The sequence below is a fragment of the Phoca vitulina genome, unplaced genomic scaffold (genome assembly GCF_004348235.1).
Source record: "Phoca vitulina isolate PV1807 unplaced genomic scaffold, GSC_HSeal_1.0 scaffold9, whole genome shotgun sequence".
NCBI classification, from domain to species: domain Eukaryota; kingdom Metazoa; phylum Chordata; class Mammalia; order Carnivora; family Phocidae; genus Phoca; species Phoca vitulina.
Window position 1 is genome coordinate 37,617,640 of NW_022589712.1, and position 21,038 is coordinate 37,638,677.

Sequence of the window (21,038 nt, forward strand, 5' to 3'; positions counted from 1 at the left end):
CTGTTGGTTTAAGAAACTGTGTAACCCAAGTAGGTCTAATAACAGTCCTGGAACTTCAGTTGGAATTTTTGGAAATGAGAAGCTTTCTTTCTTTGGGGTTTGATACTGATAGGATATAAACTTGGAATTTCTGGGGATATCCATACATTGAAAATGAAACCAATTTGGAGGATAATAGAACTGAAAGATACTAAGAGGCCAAGCCATCACTATGGTTTTGTAGCACTTGGATCCAGCCAACCTTCAAGGTAGTCTATCCTGGATTTTTAGAACTATGAACTCATAAGTTCATATTTTTACTTCAAGTTTCAAGGAGAAGAGGATTCTTTCTTTCTTTTTTTAAAGATTTTATTTTTAAGTAATCTCTACACCCAACATGGGGCTTGAACTTACAACTCTGAGATCAAGAGTTGTATGCTCTACCAACTGAGCCAGCCAGGCGCCCCTGAAAGAGAAGAGCATTCTTAAACTAAAAGAGTAGACATGGGTAGGAGACTGGGACCATCAGAATAATAATAATGGTTAGCTGAGTTTTTAACTAGTATCTCTCCTAGACCGGGTTTTCAGTCCACATGTCTTTTCTGTAGGACAAAACCAAAATGCTAGTGCAATCGACAATAATCTCTCCAGAATGCCGTGTGGTTTCCCTATCCTCACAGCTTCAATAGCGCCATGACAGTGACTCCAGTATCCATATTAATAGGTCAGAACTTCTCCAGGCCCATATGCCCAGCTGTCTACTGGCCCCTTAATGGGCATCAACAGCTCAGTATTGTTAAACCACTTGTCTCCTACTCCCTCAAACCTGTACCTCCTCTTGTTTTCCTATCTCACTTAGAGCATTCAGACATCCAAGCCAATCTTTCCTTACTAAGCTGTCTCCTCACGTTTTCTTCCTTTTCATCTTGTTAAGCCCAGTCCTGGTAACATACATGCCACTTAATAGATGCTCCAATTTTTTTTTTGTTTTGCTGAATAAAACTGTCAACAAAGAAAGAATGAATAAATGATTACAGGTAAGACTTCTCTACTATTTAGCGATGTCAAGGGCAGGTACTGATGGAAAGAAAAAGAACTAGAGGACCTCTTAAAATTCATCCTTATGTTAAAAAATCTAATGTCAAAAATGCTTTTAAAAAACCTCCTATGCCTTCTTTATCAAGAGAGTCACAGGTTGATTTGTGGTTTTCATAGTGTTTTACAGGTGGAGAGTGTTTTTGTTTATTTTTCATTTCTGATCCAATTAACAGAGTAAGTTAGATGCCTAATTAGTGCTGATTCAGTACAGTTGGTCATAGACATCTAGTCTATGGATTAGTTTCTTAGCCCAAAGATTCGAAATTGTCTGAAGTATTGGTAATGCAACTTCAATCACAAGTTGTTCTGAAGGGACATTTCTTTCATAAATAAACTAGGAGAGAAGCAGGAAACGAGTGGAAGGAGACTTGGATGGGAATAGCTGAAGAGGCTTTGGGGAGTCCTTAGTGACAAACAACTCACAACTGCACATCGGAAAAAAACACACAAAACAAAAAGTTAAAGAAGACAATTCAATATGAAGGGAGATATGAGCGAAGAATAAAAAAATTGTATCCTGGGGGATAATCTAGTTTGATGAGCATTTTCTAAAGTCTATGCTAGAACACATCATTATCATATTTTTGTGTTTAAAAGAAAATTAAGGGGCGCCTGGGTGGCTCAGTCGTTAAGCGTCTGCCTTCGGCTCAGTTTATGATCCCAGGGTCCTGGGATCGAGCCCCGCATCGGGCTCCCTGCTCAGCGGGAAGCCTGCTTCTCCCTCTCCCACTCCCTTTGCTTGTATTCCCTCTCTTGCTATTTCTCTCTCTGTCAAATAAATAAATAAATAAAATCTTTAAAAAAAATAAAAAGAAAAGAAAATTGAGTGATTGCTTTAGTTGCAACATTGGAGGGTGTTAAGACTAACTTCTTGAGGTGTCTGTTTTACCCTCTCATTATAAATATGTAGGAAAGGGGGTGAGGGAAGCTCACAAACTCTAGACATAGGTTGGAAGCATTGCAATGTCAACTACTCTCATGTACTCATTCCCCATGAAAGTCTCATGCTCTGCCATAAGATGCTTTTTGAGCTGGCACAGTTCTTCCCCAACTGCTTTAACTCTGGGCTCTAAGAAGTCGTGAATGGCCACCTCAGCCTCCTGACTGGACGGAGGGCTAAATAAAATCATCTGACAGTTCTCACACAAATTTCTTCAGAAAGCAACCACTTTCCAAAAGGACATCCATCAAGCCTTTCGGTATAAAACCTTAAGATCTAGCCTAGACCTAATTATCACACTTCTCTTGCCATTTCTTTTCTGTAGGACAAAACCAAAATGCTAGTGCAATTGACAATAATCTCTCCAGAATGCTGTGTTTGCCCAGAATGCCCACCATCATGGAAAAATGTGATGGTTCAAAAAAGGACACAAGGCAGAATGATTTTTTGGCAGCCAAGAATACAAACTCAAGCCCAATCTTCAGTTCTTGGAAGTAAAACAGGACAATCAGGCAGAGCGCTCAGTGAAACACAATGGCCTGAAAAGACATTAATTTCACCCCCAGGATCTTTTTGCCTATGGGAGACTTCTGTATGTGTTTGCTACATGGAAATATTTTCATTGTTGCAACTGAGAAATCTGGGACTCAGAAAGTGTGGGTGAATATGATTACAATGGTGGTGAGGAGGTAGGAGAGATGTCAAGAAATGTGGGCATGCCATGAGGTCTAATCAGAACCTCACTTTGGTCAGAAATATGGTCATTATTGTCACTCTAATCACACTGCTGACCTAATCCCCTCATGCAGGCCCTCATGTATATCTCACCATAAATCTTTAATTTGTTACACATAGTATGTATAATCTTATGTATTCATCTATTCATATATATGTTTCAGAGTTGGTTTAGATAGTCCAGTTGGTTCTTAAGTATTCTGAGGTCACCCTTTCTACCTAAAGTAGGTTCTCTCCTTCTCCCCTAGATTATTCTGTAATTTGTGGTTTTGAATAAATGTTACAGACTAAGCTATATACATTTTGTGATTTCAGAGAATTCCTTATGAGAATAATGAAAATGTTATGCATATGTATAGTTGTCGCTATAACTAAGAAGAGTCTGGCTAACAGGGTTGTGATGTCTTATTTACATGTCAGGGAGTGTGTGTTTTGAGGACAAAGCTACCAATTTTCATCCCATTTATTCATCTGTTTTTAAATAAATATATCAACTTCTTCATGCTTTTGTTTTTAGCTCTATGTTATTAATCAGGACATCAGTTATCTATTACCGCACAGCAAAGAACCCCAAATAACAACCACTTTTAGCTCACAATTCCAAAGGTTTGGTCATTTGGGCTGCAATCAGCTGGGTGGTTCCTCCAGTGCTGAGTGGGCTCGTTCATGTGTCTATGGTATGCTGGCATGGGGGTGAAAGCGCCCAGGCTCAAAGCAGTATAGCTTTACTTCCACTATATTTTATTGGTTGGGCCAAATGACATGGCAGCCCAAATTCAAGGGCTGAAAAAAGAGACACCGCCTGGTGAGAAGAGCTATAAAGTCACATGACAAAGGTGCTTGCATATAGGGATGAGAATAATTGCATCCAATTGACATGTAGTTTTTGAACATTTTAAATAACACATGTCCATTATAAAAGTCTCAAACAATCCAGAAAGACATCCTCTGATATCCTAGTTTCACACTGCACCTTCTTATATATCATTCCAGAAATTTCATATATATATACAAAAGCATATACTTTTCCCCCCCTCTCACAATGTAGATATTCTTGTACATACTGCTCTGAATTTGCTTTTTACTCAACAGTTCATTTTAGGTGTCTTTTCCTAATATTACATATAGTTCTAACTCATGCTTTTTTAATAGTGGCATACCATTCCATTATATGAATATTCTATAATAACCAGTTCTCTATGGATAGGTATTTTTTTTTTGCTTGTTTCCCCCCCTCTTATAAACTATAAGGGACTGAATTATACCCTTCCCAAATTCATATGTTGAAGTCCTAACTCCCAGTACCTCCGAATGTGACTGTATTTGGAGATAGGACCTTTAAGAGGTAATTAAGTTAAAATGAGGCCATTATGGCGGGCCCTAATCCAATCTGGTGCCCTTAGAAGAAAAGACTAGGATACACAGAGAGATATCAGGGATGGGCAGAGAGGAAAGACACAGCAAGAAAGAAACCATCTGCAAGCCAAGGAGAGAGACCACAGAAGAAACCAAACCTGCCATCACCTTGATCTTGGACTTCTAGCTCCAGAACTATGAGAAAATAAATTTCTGTTGCTTAAGCCACCCCGTGTGTGGCATTTCGTTATGGCAGCCCTAGCAACTAATATACAAACAATATTACATTGAATACTTTTTTATATACAACTTTCCTTATGTGTGTGTGATGGTTTATGAAGTTTCAATTATTCTCAGATGTGGAAATGCTGGATTAAAGGGTATGTGCTTATTTTATTTTGACAAATACTGCCAAGTTACCTTCTATAAGATTGCACTAATTTATATTTCCCCAATTGTGTAACGAAAGGATAATTTTTCCTGCATCCCTTCCCCATGTAATTTTCATCTCTGCCAGTTGGTAGGCAGAAAATAGTGTTTTGTTGTCATTTTAATTTGCATCTCTTTAATTACAAGAGAAGTTAAACTTATTTTTACATGTTTCTTATTCATTTATATTTTTTTCTATGAACTACCTATTCATGTCCTTTGCTCATTTTTTGGAGTGTTGTCTATTTGCTGTTGATTTATGAAAGGTCTGTGTATATTAAGAAAATGAGTCCCCTACCTGTCATACACATCTTAAATATTTTCCAGTCTTTCCTGTGCTTCACATTCATATTTCTTATTCATTTTATGTCTTACAGGCCTTTAATGTTTTACACAATCACATTTATCTTTTTTTTTTTTTTCCATTTTGGATTCTTGGTTTTATGGTTCTTTAGAAAATCTTTCTCCATTTCATAATTATTTTTAAAAACCTAGTGCTTTTATGGTTTTAGACGTTTACAGTAAATATTTGCAGTATCTGGAAAGCCCTGGGCACTTATAAAAACCCATAAAATTATTGTTTCCCATCATAAAGGAATTGCAACAACACAAGGAATAGGGAGTCAAAAATGTAGAAGCAATACTGGCCCTGACACTTTACTTCTAGTTCTAGTCTTCAGTCTATTGTCTTATCTGCAAAATGTGGTGTCATGGACTAAATCATGCCCCCTCCTCCCAATCCGTATGTTGAAACCCTAATCCCTAAGGTGACTCTATTTGGAGATAGGGTCTTTTAGGAGGCAATTAAGGTCATGAGGTTGGACCCTTGATCTGACAGGACTGGTATAAGAAGACAAAGAGACATGATAGCACTCTTATCTCCACATGCATACTGAGCAAAGGCCATGTGAGAGCACAGCGAGAAGGAAGCCATCTGCAAGCCCGAAGAGTTCTCACTGAGAACCAACCTTTTGGCACCTTGACCTTGGACGTCTAGTCTCAGAACTGCGACAAAAGAAATTTCTGTTGCTCAAGCCACCCAGTCTGTGGTATTTTGTTATGGCAGCCTGAGCTGACTAATACAGGTGAATCAAGATAATATATTTCAGAGGGATTTTGAGAGGTTCATATTCGATTTGCAAACGAAAGATTATAAACAACAACAAAAAGTCATATGATAGCTAACTATGAGTAATATTTAATAGATAACCATAGTTAGTAATTATGTATTCTTGAGTTTAATAATTGGATTAAAATTTGCCAAGGGCTTGTTGACAGGGTAGGGACAGGCTTGCTGTAGGAGTTTGAAAGGATTTATTAACTAGTGGAGAATACCTCTTGCTGTTGTTACTGGCCCTGCAAATCATGCAAAAAACCTGGCTGGCTTCAGGATGATGAGTGGAGGAACGTTTATGCTTTGTCCTCTGACAGGCCACTGGAGTACAAAATTTCATGTCAAAATGGGACAAACGACCCAAGTGATCAAACTCCAAATTATGGAAAGAATCATCAAAAGCTACATGGTTTTGCTTCCAATGCAACACTTCAAAGATCAGTAAATGACATAAATAAAAATTGAGAAAACTCGTAAGGGTAGATGAAAGAGAATTTTCCAAAATTAAAAAAAAATTAACTAAGTTCAGCTGATATATTTTCCTGATGTTTTTCTATTTTAATCCATTAAACCAAACACATGAGCACTTACTGTTGGATTATTTTTGAGATGCCTACCAGCTCCCCTACACTCTCCTTCTCATTATGAACTAGAGTTTCTGGGTTTTATAATATGGTTTAAAAGATGGGTTCCAGGCTCGATCTTGGAATATGAAAGCTCATCCCACGGTACTGGGTGTTTTCATATATTTTAAATAAGATCTAGTTGGCTCTTTATCCAAACTTAAGGAGAAAACAGAAGTTCTATGGTAATAAAAATAAAATTGGGTTTAATTTTTTCCTTTCCATCTGGGCTGTCCTAGAAAATGGTTTGGTCACTGCAGCAGCTGGACTTCCAGATGTCGCAGCCAAAAGCAGCCTTTGGGACATCTGCACGGGGATGCTGGCCTCGGCATAACATAAGGCAGTGAGCAGCGCTAGCTTAAGGAGACGCCTTTCCTCATTTCCAAATTGCCTTAAACCTGGATGTTCTAGGGCCTCTGTGGCCCCAGGTAAGAGGGACTTGTGTCCATAAAATAACGGCATAGTCTATTTTTTCTATTTTAGCCACTCCCCTTGCCCCATTTTTTTTTCAAGTATGAAGAACTGCCAGGCTTCTCCCTTCTTTCTGAGAGGAAAAAAAAGTCAATTCCAAAATGACATACTTGTCCAGCATCATTTTCTCCAAAAACTCAAAACATATTTTTAAATATTACTTGTTTGCATAGCCACTGGATAGATGACAAATATTAAATTTGCAAAGAGGAAAAGCTCCAGAAAAAAGACTCTCCAGGGATTTTTGTGAGAGAAAAGTTACAGAGTTAGACTGAGATGTTTGAATGTTTTATACCACTACAAAACAAAATTCCTGCACAATATAGTCTTTGTGCTACTATACGTCCAAATCACCCAGAATTCCTCCTCCAAATTAAAAATTGGGGTAGTCAACATAAGTAAAGAAGGTATTATAGGGTCCTCAACCATGTACTTCCAGAATTTTAATGGGAAATGGGCAAAGGATGGATATTACGGTGTTCCTCCCCCCACCCTCACCCCAAAAATCTCTAAAAAATACAAATTAATAAAAGATCCCAATAATTTATAAAGAATTATTTTAAAAATAAATCAGGTTGAGATGTGCATTTAGAATGCACTGGATCTTGATGATCATTAAGTGGAAAGACAGGGAAGTACTGTGGTCTGGTTGACATATAAGTTCTTTGGGATTTTTTAAGCCCAGCTGGGGAAGCCATGCACACAACTGCTGCTTGTTTCCATGAGTCATATTAGAGAGCTTAGACCAGGGCCATCATCAAAGAAGCTGTGCCTTCTGGTTAACTCTGCTTATAAATATATCACAGCTAGTTCTTCCCAGAGATATTGAAAAAATTTTATTTGCTCTTTAGGTCATTTTAATGAAATGCTGACTTTCAGTTTGAGAATTTTGGCACTATCCCAATTGCTAATAAAAAGAATTAGGAAAGATATCTTTCTAAATATATGCCATCAGCCCCTAAATATACTTCAGTATCCAAGGAAAACTTCCATTGACTCTCTGGGATGAATTTGTTTATGTCTGTGTCTATGTAAGAGCCAACACATGGTCTTAGAAGGAATTATTCAGACTCTGGGATCAAAGTGTACCTTTCTTAATATGTAAACCGGTTCCAACAAACCAATCATAATAGGCTTTGATGCCTTGTTAGCAGCCCATACAGAGATTTTAGACCAATCTTGGATATCCAAGAAAGACAATCCTAGCAACAGGACTAGAGGGAAGCATTTTGTGAATGAATGTATAGAAACTTGTGTGATTCTAGGCAAGTCATTCAATCTTTCTAGCTCTCTATGTCCAAAATTCCTTCCAGCTTTAACAACCTCTTATTTATAATTTCCCAAAATTGAAATTTCCAATTCCAAAATTATCACTGAGCATATAAAATGAGCCCTTTATGTCCTGGACCTGGAGGGGGTCAAAATACTGAAGAATTAGATATGATTGCTGTCTACCAGGATTACACACCAGACAAGATATACACATGGGAAACCATGAAATAAAGATAGAGATTGAGAACACAAATGATAGTCAGGAGAGCAATTGCAGAGAGAGTAATGTGGCCAGAAAAATAATAATGTAATTCTAAAAGGGTAAGTTAGATTTGAATTAAAAGGCTTAGATGCAATGTATTCTTCCTCACCTTATTTTTTCTCTCCACTTTGGCATGTTCCCCTTACCAATGCCCTTCCTTCTTCTGACACTAATTTGTCGAATCCTCTCCCTTCTTTAAAAGCTTCCTGGAATTTCTTTTTCTAATGAGATTGTTTTTTCTTTATGTCATTTCTTCAAGACAAATTGTAGAACAAAGCAACATATGACACGTATTTACTAAATTTTTGTTGATAATGGTGGTAAAAACTCATTTCCCAAGATAGCAGCTTAATAATTTAATAGACGAATCATCTGTTCTGAGTACTACTATATATTATATTAATACTAATGACATAATAATATAATTTAGTAATATATAATATATATTTATGTACAATATAATATTATATAATTATATGTATATATACAATTTACATGGGTACATATACATATATACACTCATATACATATAATTATATGCATATGATAATTACATAGAATATATATTATGTTAAAATATATATATTAATAAATTTCTAGATGATGGAGAAAATGAAGTAGTGACCACTGCTTGACATTCTGGATTCAATAAAAGTAAGTCATAACATACCTCTTTTCTTTAGTTAGCAAAATTGACAGAAGGACAAAATATAGAAATGCAGTGTCTAAAGACTTCCATTTAGAATTTTTTTAAACAAGTAAGGTCTAGAAGAAGGTTTAGTTAAATTGGTTCTTGTGTTGAACAACTATGTTTAAAGAACATTCATCAAGGTAAACCTGATGGGAGGTTCCAACTGAGTGCACAGGACCCTATACTCAGTTCTGTCCTGCCCCACATTTTAATCAAGGACTTGGATTAAGTTATATAAAATTTGCTTAATAAATTTTTTGATGCTTTGAGGCTAGAATGATAACTTATTTTGTTTTCAGAATCTGAGAGACTTTTCAGAGACTCAAAAGAAAAACTGAATCTAAGGTTGAATTTTACAGAAATAGATAAAAAGCCTGTATTTTAAAGCAAAAACAGAAAGGTTGAATCAGTTATGGAGTGACAGGATTAATGACTTCCGTTAATAGTTGATTCTTAATCATCAGAGGTGTGATGTACCTTTTAAATAAGTTAACACGTCCATATAGTATGCAAAAAGAAAAAAGTAGTTACAAGTTTATTCGACTTTATTCTACTTACTCAGGGCCATATATTTATACTGCACCTAAAATATTTTTGGAGCAGTATATTTAAAAAATGGACAAAGGAGACTGCATCTAGCAGGATGTCACCAGGATGGTTGAGGAAACTAGAGATAATCAGATGATGCAAAGACACTTTTTGGAGTGAGAAAAGTAGCAGAGAAGAGGCTTGTGCAATGTACATTGCAAATGCCTTCAAATATAGATGTTCTCATTAGATTCAAGACGTAAGAGAAGGCCAAGTAAATAAAAATCACAGATGACATAAGAGTATTTGAAGAAAAGTGTTTAAAAGACATACTGAGTTGTTTTATGGGAGTAGGGAGTTCTCTTAGAAAGGATCTGGGCATTAATGGGTATTTAAATCAATGGCCTTTAAGTTAGCATCTGTTGGAAGACAACTCTCCATGGATTTCTAATGTGTTTGCATGTTTTGTGAGCTACGGTTACTGACCGTGTTTTAATCATAACTTGGTCTTAATTTAGGTATAGTGAGATCATACACAGATCAAAGAGAGAGCTGTCTTCGAGTCATGAAAGTTTATGATACTGTTCCCCAGGGAACAGGGCCCCAGGGAGAAACACCAGGGTCAGTCATGAGGCAGGGAAGGAGAGAGAGCAGAACTGCAGGCAAAGACTTCTATTGTGATTTCCACAGGAAGGAGGAAGCAAAGCAAGGAAGGATGCTCTGGGATTGGTAAAGTACATTTAAAAGTGACACCTTTGCAAATTCATGTAGGGCTCAGAGTATGGAGAGTCCAGGTGGTTAACTCAAGTCCCTAACTGTTCACCTAAAGTAGTTGACATCTGTCTTGAAGATATTAAAGCATCAAGTTACAGAAACAACAAAACATAGTTAATACAGATTCTTTTGTTCAAAACTATCTTTTCACTTTTGTGTACACAGAAAACAGCCTTGGAAATTAGATATGGTGTCTCCTTCTAGAGCAAGGTAAGTTTATTTACTGTCTAGTATAATAAAGATAGTGTCTCCTTTCATAACAAAGGGAAGACAAAGTTATTGCCCATTACAAAATATTATGATTCTCTAAGCTTGGGGTTCATCTCCTCTAACATATCCATTGCATGTACAGGTCTCACTTGGCCCTCCTTGTGTTGCCTTATGAGAACTGGAGCTCAGGAACCAGAGCAAATACTGATACTTCGACCACTGCTATGTCTGTGGTTAATAAATTGTCCTTTGTCTCTGACCCAAGAGTCTCTTGTCTTCTGCCAGCATCCAAGAAACTGTGACTGGCTAACTTGTTAGCATGCAAATAGGACAAAATCTAAGACTCTTCACCATTCTTGACACTAACTTCTGAAATCATGATTTCATGATTTCTGTGATTTTTAAGCGTTTGGGGACAATGCCTTAGTACAAACAAGGTATACTAATGATGAGAATTCCAATACCTGGTAGTGTGGTAAAGAGGTGACCAAGAGCAGGCAGGACTTTGAAGAGACTACTGGAACAAATTTCATGGAAAACCATCTGTTCAGGCTCTGCCATGGCTGGTTCTGATGCAGTGTAATGTCTTTAGCACAGTGTGGATGGAGGCAGGATATATAGGCACTTCCCATGGAAATTGCATTATTTCAAAGTTCTATTGAACAGGATTTTCCAGGGCACCTGGGTGGTTCAGTCGGTTACACGTCTGCCTTCGGCTCATGTCATTATACTGGGGTCTTGGGATCAAGCCCTGCGTTGTCAGGCTCCCTGCTCATCGGGGAGCCTGATTGTCCCCCTCCTTTGCCCCTCCCCCCTGCTCATGCTCTCTCTCTTGCTCTCTTTCTCAAATAAATACATAAAATCCTAAAAAAAAAAAAAAAAAAACCAAGGATTTTCTGTTTTGGAAATATGACATAACCTGAACTATATTTGAATCCATGAAATAATTGACTGAATCATCCAAAACTCTTATTTTATATTATATGGTCCCAAAAATACATGAAGATTTTTCTGGCAAACACATGGCCTATTAATTTTACTATCAACACTGGATTACATTTGTTTTCCATGAGACCTTCCCATTGGTGTAATTGAAATAGTGAAACTATAATGTAAGGTTTTTTTTAACATATCAATTATTTGGGGGAATAGTGATAAAAGACTGATTTATTTCCCTGAAATTCCAGCAGCTTTAGGAAGACGGATGCCTGATAATTTGTATAAGTTTTTAAAAACAAAGTTTTACAATGATTTTACAAGTATTTTATCAAGTTGCAGAATGTGAACCATCACATGCACCTGAGAGTTCCTGAGTGTGTTGACTTCGGCATCACGTGCACATGCTGCGGTGGGATTTACTGTCTGGATTCTGCAGGTCTTGAGCTGAGGGAGAGAAAGCTATAATGAGTATCAAACCTTGCCACTCATTCTACCTCTCACATGATTGGGTTTAGGACAGATGCTTCCTCCAAGCTTGCTCTCCAATAAGGGGAGGCGGCTGGTGTGACACCCAGCCTGAAATGGGAGCATGGAGCAGAGTGCCAAGATCTCCTTGCGGACAAGTTGACAGCTGAAGCCTGTGTGTGCCAAACTGGTGTCTGGCACAGGAATACCTCTGGTCTCTGACACACCACAGCCTCTGCAATGAAGACTTTGAAAAATGAAAGGGAAAAAAGTTTCCTTATTGAAATAATTGTAGTTAGGGTGGGAAATCTGCTTTCATTGTTTATAAAAATAATACATGCTGAGAATGGAGTATAAAGCAGAGCTTTATCCCCCTAGATTTTTTCCTCATATTACAGAGAATAATATGGGGAAAAATGGAAGTTAATAACATGTCTTCAATTGGAGGGCTTATGATTGGAGAAAAGACTATCTTTTTTTTTTTAAAGATTTTGTTTATTTGTCAGAGAGAGAGAGTGCGCGCATGAGCAGTGGGAGGGGCGGAGAGAGAAGCAGACTTCCCTTTGTGCAGGGAACCCAATGTGGGACTCGATCCCAGGACCCTGAGATCATGACCTGAGTCAAAGGCAGACACTTAACCAACGGAGCCACCCAGGCGTCCCAGAGAAAAGACCGTCTTAAAAAGAAAAAGAATTGTTTGTTTCACGGAAAAAACCTCAGAGTCCTTGAAACTGAGCAATATTTAGGTGACCTGTTAGAAGGAGGGAAGCATCCATACTTACATTCATGATTGATCAATGGAATGAATAAAGCCCTGATTCACTCCAGTAGACTTGTACACCATGGGAACACTGGCGAGAATTTCAGGTCAGGCATATGCTGCAAAGAGCCCCTGCGCTATGGACCCAGCATTAGACGCGATTCATGAGGAGGATCCCAATCTTTGGTTCTGACAAACTTGGCCTCTGTATTTTTCTTGGGCTCTGTATCTGACTGGCTCTGTTATTCATTAGACAAATCAGTTTAGTTCTCAGAGTTCCCTCATCTGTTCTCTGGTTCCCTGATTCATCACAGCTTCCCATTCTTTTCCCATTAGTTTCTGAGTTCACACTGATCACTCCTTTCCATCCCCAGTTTTCTTGGCATCAACTCTCATGCCTGATCCCTCCACCCTCATCCACACCTGTAGCTCCCATCGCAGTCAGAGCATCTTTGTCTAACAGTTGACACAAGAGTTCATTTGCCTCTTGAGGGCATGTGAGCCTATCACATCAGTAGCACTTTGTTCCGGCCACCCTATCAAGAAGCATCACTTGCCAGGCCCCTGGGTGGCTCAGTTGTTTAGGCATCTGACCCTTGATTTTGGCTCAGGTCTTGATCTCAGGGTCATGAGTTTAAGACCTGCGTTCTTAAAAAAATTCTGGTTACAAAGCTCAATACTGTAAAAATGTCAGTTCTCCCCAAATTGATTTAAAGAGTCAACATAATTCTAGTAATATCAGGTGTGTGTGTGTGTGTGTGTGAAGTGATAAGCTGTTTCTAAATTTTTACAAAATTGAATAGGTCTAAGAGTAACCTCAAGGGGTACAGAAAAAGAGGAATTACACCATTAATAAAATTATTATAAAGTTGTAAGAGTAATCTTCAAGAAGAACAGAGTTAAGGGAATTACATGCTGGATATTAGGACTCATTACGAACTTTGAAGACATTATAAAGTTATAAAAAGCAATCTTCAAGAAGAACAGTCCTGGAGGAATTACATTGATGAATATAATGACGTCTTTTAATTTACAGAAAATAAGAAGGTGGGGTATTTGTGTAAGAATGGACAAATAGGCTAATGGAAGAGAATAGCAAGCATAGACAAATACCCACACATTTAAGTCACTTGATTTTTGACAAAAGGGATACTGCAGTACCATCTATATAGGAAGGTCTTTCCAGTAAATGGTGCTGGGTCAACTGGATACTCATATTTTTAAAAACAACCCTACCTCACACTGTATACTAAGTTTCTTCCAGATGGATTACACTATCCCATTTTAGTTAATGGATACCTTATCCTTCCAATTGCTCAGTCATCTTGATTCCTCTTTCTCTCTTACATTTTACATTAAATGCATCAGCAAATCCTTTCAGCTCTTCTATAAAGTATAATCAGCATTAGATCAATTATCCCCACTTTAAGGATACACTGTGGTCCAAGTTGTTATCCTGTCTTGCCTGGATTATATAACATAATATTATTATAGTACCTATCTTAGTTTGGATTCCTCCAGATTACACCAAAAATGGTGTAATTCCTCTTTTTCCGTGCTCCCAGGAGGCATGGCGAGTAGATGGAGAATGGAACAGGGACAGTGGATGGAGCTTCATTAAAGAGTGAGAGTCTGCTCTGGGACGTGGGAGCTCGGTTCTGCTGGGGACCCTCTGAGAGATTGTGCAGAACACAGCTCAGACTTGTCCCACTGAGAGAAACCAGAGTCTTTATGCACCAACTCCCATGCCATTCTTGGTGGGTCAATTCTAAGTGTAGCGCCCTGGTACTTCCCCGCTGTTGTTATCAGGCAGAGAAACAGGAAGTAGTCAGCATACATGAGAGCCATACAGGTGCCTCTGGAAGTGAACCAAGACTCTGTGGACCGGAGAATTACAGCTTCTGCTCTACCGTCCAGCGGATCTCCTTGCTTCCATCCTCTTAAATCTGTTCTCACCACAGCCGCCAAAACCAGAACTATTTAAAGCATTTCAGATTACTTTTTTTTTTTTTTTTGCTCAAAATCTTCCAATATCTTTCCAACGCACTCCAAAGAAAAACTCCGGAGTGTTACTATGACTCATAAAGACCCCAATTACCTGGCCTCTCATTATATATTTTTAAAATCTTATTGACTACTACTCTTCCTGATTGACTCCAACTTCTTTACTCAGTAGATACTTTTCTGATCAGGCTTTTTGCTCTATCTAAAATTTCAGCACCCACCCTTGTTATTTTATATGTCTCTTCTTTGTTCACTTACTGTAAGCACTCTCTATCCTAATTTAGATGTCATTCTAATAAAACTTGGATTATTGTTCTTTCCTGCTAGAAACATAACCCCCATAACCTACACTCCCACTCCCTCTCAGTATTGTGTGCCCAGTGCTTAGAAGGTTTGGCTGGCTTATAGTAGATGCTTAATAAATATTTGTCATTGAATAAATTAATCATAATTTGTAGATAATATTTTTTGAGAAAATCCAAGATAATCCATTTAATAATTAACAAAGTTATATCAGTTATAAGTGGTTATAAAATAATTATAATAATAAACATATAAAGCATAACAAAAATCTAACAATCTAATAGTAAAACAATCCACTAACACTTTATCAAGAAGTGTGTGAGACCTATGTTAAAAATAACCCCACAAATATTTTTTGAAATGCAAATGAAAGTTTTGCTATTTGAAGAGACGTATCATAGAAATATTAATTTTCCCCCAAATTAATTTACATGTTTATCCAAATTCCAATAAAAATCCCACCTCCTTAAAAAATTGTATGGTTTTAGAACATTAAAAATTATTCTAAACTTTTTTTAGAACACTAAAGAGATGAGCTTAGCCATGAATTTTATGGGAGCACAAAAAAGGGGGGAAGAGTAGCTAAGGAGGAACTTGCTTTATTAGATGTTAAAACTTTATATAAAAATTTAAGATAGTGGTAAAATCAATGGATAAATCAATGTAACAGAATGTATAGGCCTTGGTGCTGATCATAATACCTAAGAATCTAGCATATGATAAATAAAGTATCTTAAATCAATGGGGAAAATAGCTTTGTCCCAGTATTTTCACTGTCTGAAATTCTTTCTAAAAAGTTAATAGGAGAAAAAGCCAAGAATTCCTAAACAAATGCATTCATCACACATGATTTAAAACAAGGTTGGAAACAACTAACAGTCCTGTAACATAGCAGAATGATTAAACGAACTAGGGCAGATCCACATGATGAAATAGAGCCCTTAAAATTACATTTTTGACAATTTTCACTGATATGGGCAAATAATTACAATATATTTCAAGAAACTATAAATCAAGTATGATCATAAATATATACATATTCCTTATGCAAATATGTAAATATTATATGTACAAAAAGACTGAAAAAATATACACCAAAATGTTATATATGCATTTTTACAAATAAGCAAAAATATGAGATGCTTAAATCTCCCGATTAAAAGGAACTGAAAGGAGTAATTACGTAAGTCTATAAAATTATTGAGGGTATATATGGACAAAGTTAGCAATGACTTTTCCTTTTTAAACCTCGAGCATCTTATATTGGAAAAAAATTTAAGATTCCTTCAAATTATGGATATTGTAGATGTCATTATAGATGACTTCTGGTCATTTTAGATAATCATGCTACCCTACATTACCACAGTCCCAAGTAGTTTACAATCATATTTCAACTATAGATGATTCAAAAAGTTTTTAATATAAATGGAACTTCAAAAACTTTTTCTTTCTAGTTTATTTTTCTTTTTGAATACATCTGGTAAACATGGATAACATATAGAAATATTGCCAAGATCATATTTTTGTGTTTTAGACAACTACATGTAAATTTAGGTATGCCCCTGATTCGTAGATACTGTGAAAATTATTTGGTGTAATTCTTTAACACTAATCTGTATGTCTGTAGGCACAAATAAAGCAAATTTCAACAAATCCTCATAAAACCAAAAGCTTACATAAATAGAAAAGACTTGCAAGATCAGAATAGAAAACTGGGTTCTTCTGGATTAACTGCAACTATTATACACAACTAAACTTTTACATTTATCTGAACCCACAGCATCATTTATTTAGTAATTTGTTCTTAAATTTTGTCCCTTTTAAATTTGCTTTGACCAGGAACATCCAGTCATCTGACTATTTTTTCCATACTTATTAGGCTCTAACATTCAATTTTTAATACAAATTTTTAAATTAAAAAAAAAGAGAGAAAAGGAAATTTGAGGTGTACCTCCACCCTTAATCTCTTTATCAGAAAAATAATGCAACACATTCTCCTACCTGCTAATGAGCAATCATCTAAAAATAAAAATGCACTCCCCCACGGCAGCCAACAAAGCTTCTATTCTAAGAAAACAATTTATTTCCTTGTTTTGATGATTTTTGTCTTTTGTAGCCTGTCTCCAATGAAAGAGAGCTTTGAATTCCCCCCAAGACCACAAAATACCCCCATTTCTCCCTCATCATTGTGGTTACCAGTTTATTTATCAGTTGTGGCAAATGGCAACCCTTTACACCATACTTAGCTAAATAGTGTTTGCTTTAGGAACAAAGCACAGAGGACAAATATTTCAATGTGGTTTTCCATTTGGGGAGGTAGTGGGACTAAGTCTTGAACTCCAGCTGATTCTTGTCCTCTCAGACCCATGGTTTCTGGCAGCTAAAGCTTCAAAGAGCCCTTATGGTGCTGAGGAGACCCTTCGACTCTGCCTTGTACAGAAAAGGCAGGAATTCAACTGAGGCAATTTACCTGAGAAGTCCCTAGCTTCTAGGCCCCCTAGCAAGGAGCAAGTTGGAAAGACAACTACAGCACCCTGAGTTAATTATTACATAAACAGTTCAGAGGGAAGCAGGGTCTCTTCTTTTAAGAATCCTCTGCAAGGGACTTTTCTTGGTCAGGACTTACAGTGATTCTAGTAAACTAAACCGAGAATGAATGTTAACTCAAGCAAAATCAAAATGAAAAGAAATTACCTCTTCTCAAGGCTACCCAATATAAATCAAAGAAAATCCCCTTCAAGCCTGAAATATTAGCAGAGGTCGAATGGTAAAGGAGAGAATGCACTCTATTTTATATAATTAAAAAAACACGTCAGTTATGACCCACTGAATTGATTTCATGGTGCACTAATGGGTCACGATCCTCAGTTGGAAAAACACTGGTCTTATGGGAGCCCATTTATGAGTGGGAAAAGATTTAGATCTGGTGCATTGAGCCCGTGAGTACTCCAGATGTGTAATTTTTTAAGGCAGAGCTGCCTGAGAAAAAGGAAGTATAGGGTTGCAGGGCCACCAAGGAGAAAACCCTACATATTTTAAATCAGTGTTGGATTTCCCAGAGTCAGAAGCTGATGTGCAACAGTGTGGGCTATTTTAATGGTCTTGCCCATTTGTTTTTCTACAAATCTACGAGTCAGGTTTTTTTTGTTTTGTTTTGTTTTGTTTTTGTTTTTTAAGATTTTATTTATTTGTCAGAGAGAGAGAGAGAGAGAATGAGAGAGCACAAGCAGGGGTAGTGGAAGGCAGAGGGAGAAGCAGGCTCCCTGCCAAGCGGGACTCGATCCCAGGACCCTGGGTTCATGACCTGAACCGAAGGCAGACGCTTCACTGACTGAGCCACCCAGGTGTCCCCATGATGTGACTTCTAAATTATGGGTCTGTCACTAACTAGTTATGTGACCTTGTGCCAATCACTTAACATCTGTGAGCTGAGAGCTGTGTGACTTTCTCACCTGTAAAGTAAGGGGTTTTAATGAAATGGGTAATGTGGGTCTCAGATTTAGATTCTGTTAATTAAAATACACTTACCACTAGGTATTTAGGAATACTGCAACCAGGTGATGGAAATGTCCCTGTCGGCTAGATCTGTAGAAAATACAAACTTTGAGCTTTCATTTTAGCACCCAGACACTGACTTCTTTAAAAAGCTGCCTTGTTTGTAAAAAGCCCTCAGAAATCATTTCAGAAACAGAATAGAATTATAAAATCCAAACCTCTAATGACAATGTTTCAGCAGGAGAAAAAAAAAAAAAGCAGGCTGCAATATGATACTGTGTTGCTTAGATGCCAGAAGTCCTGCAAGATTTTGCTAGTGATATCATTGGTAATAGCTGCCTGGGAGGAAGGTTTTCCTCATCCAGTTTTTATGAGATTTTCTGTATCATCAATCCTATAAGGATTATGTAAAGGTGACTCTTCTGCTTTTTTTTTTTTTTTTAAGATCTTTTAAAAAAATAATCTCAACACCCAAGGTGGGGCTCAAACCTACAACCTTGAGATCAAGAGTCAAACACTCCACCCACTGAACCAGCCAGCCTCCCCCGCATTTTTTTTTTTTTAATCTCAGTAATCAGTTGCCTCTACATTAAAGAAGGAAATCTAGTCTTAGCTGTTGGAAAAATAATTCCTGTTTTCCTTTTATACCCAGCCTTCCTCCTACTTCATTCCAGGCCAATGATCTATTGTTTAATTTCTTGGGAAGTCATTCAGAATGAGATCCTTCAGTTGTTCCTGGCCTTTTAGTCTCCCTCTCCCTTTCAGTTTCTTCTGGTCTAAAACAAATAAATGTTCTCCTTTCTGTGCATCCAATTTTTAATTAGAATCCAACCGATTTGGCTTCTCTAGTTGCTGAATTTGCCATCACAGAATTCTTTATAATAGTTTCTTATTCCTTTGTGTCTATAGAATAATAGTATCTGTTTTATTCTTGAAATGAGTGATTTGTGGGGAATTTTTTTTCTATTTTTTTCTCCTTGGTCAACCTAAATTAAATTAAATTGCCAAATGTGAATGTTGGATTAGTTACTTTTCATTGAAAATATACTATTAAGCTCAAGTTTAATAGGCTAGTATCTTTATTCAGGTTGGAAAAATGTCATATTAGCTGATTATATGGATTTCAACTTGAGCGACATTTTTAGAAGAAAAAGATATATTTTAATACGTATTGGTTCTTTCAGTTCAGTCCCCAAATGAAACATCGATGGAGTCTTTATGAAGATGAATTCTGCAAGTACATAGATGAGGTGTTCAGAATGTATTCTTGAGGACCCCCTTCCACACACAAGGTAGTCACCAGATGCACAACACGTAAGCATGAAGAAAGTCTGCCACTGGTTTCCTTGCTGGCTGTGTCCCTTGGACCCGGGGTAAAGCGTGAGCTGTTGCAGGCATCTGTGTTTGCCAGGGGAAAGAAGAGCCAAGCCAGCATTTCCCAGGTAACCAAAGGAGCTCCCTCTCTTTACTCTGCAGCCCATTCCCAGTCTTACTATTCTCCACGCCTCCCTGTTCTCTCTGAATTGATTGCCCTTCTTCACTTCTATGTCGTATACAGGTTATTCCCATCCGTTGGTTTACATCTGTTTGGAGTAAATCAACTTGCTCACAGTGTGTCTTTGAGTAAAAAAAAGCACAGATTACAAAATTATGTGCATATTATTATATTTTGTACACATAGATAGAAAAATGCCCATTATAGACTCAAATATGTTAGTCACACTTCTCTGTGGATAAAGGATTATCAGTGTAATTCCTTTCCTTTTCCTTTTTTAAAATTTTTCTTATTTTTTTACCTTTATTTTTTATTTATTTATTTTTTTTTGAGAGGGAGAGAGAGAGTAGTAGTGGCAGGGGCAGAGGGAGAGGGAGAGAGAGAATCTTGAGCAGGCTCCATGGTCAGTGTGGAGCCAGACGTGGGGCTTGATCTCAGGACCCTGAGATCATGACCTGAGCTGAAATCGAGTCAAACGCTTAACTGACGCTTAATTGAGCCATGCAGGCACCCCTTACTTACTTTTTTACCTACTTTGCTTTTTCTGGAATAAGCATGATTTTTTAAATTAAAAATATAAAGCTATTAAAAATCAACTAAGAAGAGATCATTAATATTGTCATTTTCAGCGTATCTTTTTAACTTTTTCTTTATCTCTGTTTTTACGTCTTTCACTAATTTTTCTAGAATAAAAATGATTTTTTGAACAAAAATATCAAAGGCTACAAAGAATCAACTAAGAAGACATCAAAGGAATTTTTCTAATTTGAATTCTAGCTGTTTTATGGAGATTGAAAAGATTACTATCCGAGAAATAATTTCCAAAACATAAATAGATTAAAACTGGATGAAAGGCCTGACATAGCCTTAGAATATGACAATAGAAGATTGAAGTGCCCATCTCCTTGGCTGGTTCTATACTCACATACATTATCTTGCCACTAAGCTTAGGTGTTCGAGTCATACCATTAGATGTAGACTCATTTTAGGAAGTCAGGGAAGAGAAAATGTCAAGTGGCTGACATAGAGGAAATCTCATATGAAGAAAGCTTAGCTGCCTTTTCCCAACAAAGTTCTCAATAGTTAAAGGACAGA

At 37.1% G+C, this 21,038-nt stretch overlaps 1 long non-coding RNA gene across 1 annotated transcript in view; it reads left to right on the plus strand.

The window, feature by feature from the left end:
• Window positions 1-19,874, plus strand: part of LOC116634522 — a 41,543-nt gene extending 21,669 nt beyond the window's left edge. The window contains exons 2-5 of the long non-coding RNA XR_004299990.1: window positions 6,514-6,702; window positions 8,880-8,933; window positions 10,438-10,482; window positions 19,633-19,874. This is a non-coding gene — a long non-coding RNA (uncharacterized LOC116634522). The remainder of the gene's footprint in view (window positions 1-6,513; window positions 6,703-8,879; window positions 8,934-10,437; window positions 10,483-19,632) is intronic.
• Window positions 19,875-21,038: the final 1,164 nt, after the last annotated feature.